The sequence below is a fragment of the Vicia villosa genome, linkage group LG1 (assembly GCF_029867415.1).
Source record: "Vicia villosa cultivar HV-30 ecotype Madison, WI linkage group LG1, Vvil1.0, whole genome shotgun sequence".
NCBI classification, from domain to species: domain Eukaryota; kingdom Viridiplantae; phylum Streptophyta; class Magnoliopsida; order Fabales; family Fabaceae; genus Vicia; species Vicia villosa.
Window position 1 is genome coordinate 233,574,396 of NC_081180.1, and position 6,000 is coordinate 233,580,395.

A 6,000-nucleotide genomic window follows, 5' to 3' on the forward strand; every position below is an offset into this window, starting at 1 on the left:
TTATATTAACATGGTGAAGCTTGAAGATCACAAATCAAAATTAGGGTTTTAGGGTTTTACCTAAATCTAATTGATTTTAGAAATTGATCAAGACTAAACCCTAAAAGAGGATTCATTTAAGGGAGCATATTATCATTAAGGTTGATTTTAACCTAGACCTAATTGATTCACACAAGATATATACAAGTTACTTGGTGAAAGTCTTAAAAGGAAATTGATTTTAAAGGGTTTTAGAAGCATTAAAAACTTGTTTTTTATTTAATTTTTAAGTGACCAAAAAATAAATATTTTTGGGATTTTAAATTACATTATCAAAATAGATAAGATAAATGAGAAGTGTGCAAAAAAGTAGGTTAAAATAAATATTTTTTCTATTTTTAATGATTTATCAAAGTTTAATAAAAAAGTGAAGTGTTAAATACATTTTACCCCCTGTCATATGAGCGTGTTTTGGTTTTCCCCCCTTTAAAATTTTTTTTGTTCGCAGCCCTCACCAAATAAAGATTCCAACCAATATGACCTGATTGCAAAGATTCTATTATTTTGTTAACATGGCAGTCCACATGGATTTTTTTTAATTATTAAAGTATTTTTTAAAATCCAAGTGGCATTATTTTTAATTATGATTTTTTTTTTATTTTTTCTAAATATTATATATTTTTTGCATAATTTTTTTAAATTTCTAAATTGTTTTTTTAATAATTTTTATAAATTATTTTTACATAATATTTATTAGTTTTTATGGATTCTAAAAAATCAATATTTGGGCCTAAGCCCACACATGTTGCAACAGAAGCCCATTCATATGTGTCTGTTTTTAATTCATTAGTGAGTGTGTGTGTTTGCTTTATAAAGACTCATTTTGTCTTTGTAAAAAACGATGTGGGACTTGGTAATATACATACAGCAACAACACTAAACAGAAAACAACAACACCAGCATTTCAATCACTATGGTTTCTGTCATGATTGTTGGTTAAAGATGATGAAAAACAAGGTGATCATGATTCATTAGCAGTCATAGATGATGAACAAAAAGGTGATGATGATGCATTTGCGGCCAAAGATGAACTAAAAGATGATGAACAAAAAGGTGACGAAGATGCATTAGCAGCCAAAGTTGAACAGAAAGATGACGAACAACAAGGTGATGACGATGCATTAGTGGTCGAAGATGAACATAATGATGAACAACAAGGTGACTACGATGCATTAATGGTCGAAGATGAACAACAAGGTGATGGGGATGCGTTAGCAGTCAATGATGATCAAAAAAATGATGAACGACAAGGTGACTATGATGCATTAATGGCCGAAGATGAACAACAAGGTGATGGGGATGCGTTAGCAGTCAATGATGATCAAAAAAATGATGAACGACAAGGTGATGACAATGCCTTAGCAGTCAAATATGATCATAAAAATGATGAACATCAAGCTGATAATGCTGCATTAGCAGTCAAAGAGGAACAAAAAGATGATGAACATCAAGGTGATGATGATGCATTAGCAGTCAAAGATGAAGAACAAGTTTGATTAAAATCATGTGAGTTGAAATCCAGAGGTTGTATCAAATAAGTTCTTCAACATAGTAATGTTCAAGTTGCATTATATGTTAATTACAAGTAAACTGTAAACTTCTGCAGAATGCTAATTCTTTCAGCTAGTACATAGAATAGTATCAATTGATATTCACAACACAACTCGTTTTTTATTCATGAAAGTTGCTTAGCTTTAAAATTCCATCTTTTTGTCTTACGTAATACAAAAAAGATGCTTCTCATTTTTTCTATAAGAACTATATATATAATCACATTCAATAGTTGTTAAAAAGTTGATATGATTAGTGAATTTATATTCATTTAAGAACTAGAATAAGGCAAAGAAAGTAGAGTTTAATATTTTGACAACATTTACTTCGGATAAACATCTTAATTAAGTGTTTATACTTTATAACACAAGTGTGTTTTGTGTTCATTGCTACAGACATGTTAAAATAACTTGGCCAGTTTTATTGTAGGAGCAGTCATATTCAGTTGAAGGCATTTCGAAAGTAGATTTTCTGAAAATTCTTATTCTAGACCGGTTTTAGATGGGGTTGATCTTGTCACTTTATCACCGGATGATGGTTCTTGTCTTGAGAGGGTGTTCTCGGAGGAGGAGGTGAAGGATGTGGTTTGGAGTTCCGATGGTGATAAAAGTCCGGGGCCGGATGGGTTCAACATGGGCTTTTTCAAGGTTTGTTGGCCGATTTTAAAAAGTGATATTTTGGATTGTGTCAATGAGTTCTTTGAATTTGCAACACTTCCTAAAGCAATTACCGCCTCCTTTCTTGTTCTTATTCCAAAAGTGGATAATCCGAGTTGCTTGGATGAGTTTAGGCCAATTTGTCTTATTGGTAGTTTGTATCGGATTTTTGCTAAGTTGCTTGCTAATAGATTGAAATTGGTGATTGGAAAGCTCGTTTCGAATTGTCAATCGGCTTTTGTGGCGAGTAGGAATATGTTGGATGGAGTGGTGATTGTTAACGAAATTTTGGATATGGCAAAAAGACAAAATTTGGAATGCATGATGGTGAAAGTTGATTTTGAGAAGGCATATGATTGTGTGTCTTGAGATTATTTGAGATATTTGATGCGGAGGATGGGTTTTGGTTTGAGATGGATGAGTTGGATGGAAGCGTTGGTGTTTAATAGCACAATGTCAATCCTTGTTAATGGTAGTCCGACGAGAGATTTTATTGTTTCTAGGGGTCTTCGGCAAGGGGATCCTCTTTCCCCTTTTCTCTTTCTTTTAGTGGCGGAAGGTTTGTCGGCTTTGATGAGGAAAGCGTCGGTTTTGGGTGATTATGGTGGATTCAAAGTTGGTCATCATTTGCATTTTGAGATTCTTCAATTTGCGGATGATACGCTTTTAATTGGGGACGGTTCGAGGAATAACCTTTGGTGCATTAAGGCCATTCTAAGGGGGTTTGAGTTGGTTTCCGGTCTTCGGGTAAATTTATCCAAGAGCCGGTTGGTGGGGGTTAATTTGGAAGCGAACTTGATCCAAGCGGCTTCAACTTTTCTCAATTGCGAGGTGGGTTCCTCTTCCTTTTCTTTTCTTGGAATACCGGTAGGTGTTAATCATAGAAGGAAGGAGATGTGGAGACCGATTGTTTCTAAGATGCGTAGAAGATTGGAGTCGTGGAGATATAGGCATCTTTCTATTGGTGGAAGGGTCACTCTCCTAAATTCGGTTTTATCTAGTATGCCTATCTATCTTTTCTCTTTTTACAAAGCTCCTAAAGTGGTCATAAAGGAAATTATCAAGATTCAAAGGACTTTTCTTTGGGGTGGGGTGGAAGGGGAGAATAAGGTGTGTTGGATTGGGTGGAATACGGTTTGTCGTCCTAAGAAGGAGGGAGGTTTAGGAGTGAAACATTGTGGGAGGTTCAATGTGGCGTTACTAAGTAAATGGAGATGGAGGATTTTGGGTGACAAAATGTGTTTATGGACTAACCTTCTTTATTGCAGGTACGGTGACATTACAAGGACTATGCTATCAAACTCGGTCATTCACAAAAGAAATAAGGTTTCGCTTTGGTGGAAGGATATTTGCAAGATTGGCTCGGGAGAAGTGGGTCCGTTGGAAAATTGGTTCTCTTCTTCCATTATTTGTAAACTTGGTAATGGAGACATTATTGATTTTTGGCTTGATAGGTGGACGGGGGGGTATTCCTTTTTGTGAGCGCTTTCCTTCTCTCTTTAGTGTTGCCGATCCTTTGTGTTCTAAAGTGAGTGATAATGGCTTTTGGATTTCCGGTTCTTGGGTTTGGCGGATTAATTTCATTGAGTCCTTTGGAGGGGATGTGGATGGTGAGAATGTGGAGTTGCTTCTACCATTTTTAGTTGGAATTGAACCAAAAATTGGTGTGGATGATTCTTTTGTGTGGTGGAAAAATTCAACGGGATTTTCGGTAAAGAATGCTTACCTTATGGTTTCGGAAGGGATTGTTCGGGGGCCGCCACTTCATGATGATCTTTTGAAGGCTTTGAGTGGTCTTTGGAAATCTAAGATTCCAAGTAAGGTTTTAATTTTTGGTTGGAGACTTTTGTTAAATAGACTCCCGACGAAGGATAATTTGGCAAAACGGAAGATTTTGGTGGATCTGTCGCTTTTGTTGTGCCCGCTTTGTGGTTTGGAGGAGGAAAATGTCGAGCATATCTTTGTTACGTGTCCGGTTTCTCTTCAATGGTGGCATTTGTTTTGCGATTGGATTCGGATTGATATTGCTAACTTTTCGGGTAATCTTTTTAATCGCCTTTGTTCTTTAGAGTCTTTTTGTAGAATCAATTATAAGATCAATAGTAGTTGGCTTTTTGGACTGGCTTTTTGTTGGGGGGTTTGAAATTGTAGAAATGAAATTACTTTCAATAATGTTTTGTTGCGTAATTTTAATGCGCTAGGGATGATGAAAGTATTATCATGGGAATGGTTTTTATGTTCATTCAATTCTAGAGATCCTATTTATTGGGTGGATTGGTGTGTCAATCCAACTATTTATTTCTCTTTGTAGGTGGTGGTTGGGGTTTCTTTTTGTTTTGAGAATGGTTTAGGATTCTCCTCTTTGTAATTGTGGGTTAGCACCCCTTGTGCTTTTAATATACCTTTGATTATCAAAAAAAAAAGTTGAAATGCTAAAGAATTAAATGTTATTTTTGTTTTTCCAAACTAGTTGAGTCCCACGTCGAAAATTGTATACTAAAGGGAAGTGTTTATAAACCACTTTCACACAATACTTTTTAAAACTTTAAGTAATGGGCTTTCAATAAATGTATTGGGCTTCAATCCTTGTAGATTATTTTAATAATTAAATTATAAATATATATAATTTCTTAAAAACGTAAAAAGATTAATAAAAAAACAGTTAATATAAAAATGTTAAAAAAATTATAGAGTTAAATCATTAATTAAAAATGCCACTTGGATTTAAAAAATACTTTAATAATTAAAAAAAAAGCCACGTGGACTGCCACGTTGACAAAATAATAGAATCTTTGCAATCAGGGTCATATTGGCTAGAATCTTTATTTGGCGAGGGCTGCGAACTAAATTTTTTTTTAAAGGGGGGAAAACCAAAACACGCTCATATAATAGGGTGGGTAAAATGTATTTAACCCAAAAGTGAATAAAACTAGTGATAAAAAGATAGGTTTTGGTCCTAGGGGACTTGAACCCACGCCCTCAAGCTTGCAAGTCAAAAGCTTAGCCACTGAGGCAAACACTTCCATTTGATCATAAGGCACAAACAGTTAATAAAATATTGAAAACAAGTGCTAAATGATTAAAAATGAAAATAATTCTCAAAAGTTGCAAAAGGGAGGGTCGAACTCACGCCTTTGGGGAGAAGAGAGAGTTAAAGGCAAGCGCGCAACCATTGGAGCACATAATGTAGTCAATTTTAAAAATACAAACCAACAAATATATTATAAAGCAAGCCCTTGACTTTTAAAGATGAACTTCATCTTCAACCTCAAGTCAATCAATTTTTGGAAATCGGTCCTTTAACAAACTATAAACATGAAAATCACTCCATTTTTTATCACGATTCCAAACATGTATCACTCAAACTCTTATTCAAACTGTAGCTTGAGAATTTCTGGAAAATACGTATGAACCCTAACTTTTAAAAATCAAATTAAATGATAATGACAATGAATAAATGAATGAAAGTTGAGGCTTTTGATCCCTACATGATACTGAACAAGATGGTATCTAGACTTATTGAAAAAGATACACAATTAATGGAGTTCAGGTTAAGAAAACTTACCTCTGAAATTGGAAATCGAATTCCTTGTTAGAGATGTTACATAACAAATTTGATGATCCAGATAGCTTCCCTAACCCTCAAGGAGTGTGTTGATATGCTTGGAATGGATTGAAACCTTATGAAACTCTCTACCTGACCTCAACTACAACTAGCTCAAGGTGAAGATGAACTTGGTGATTTTGAATTTAC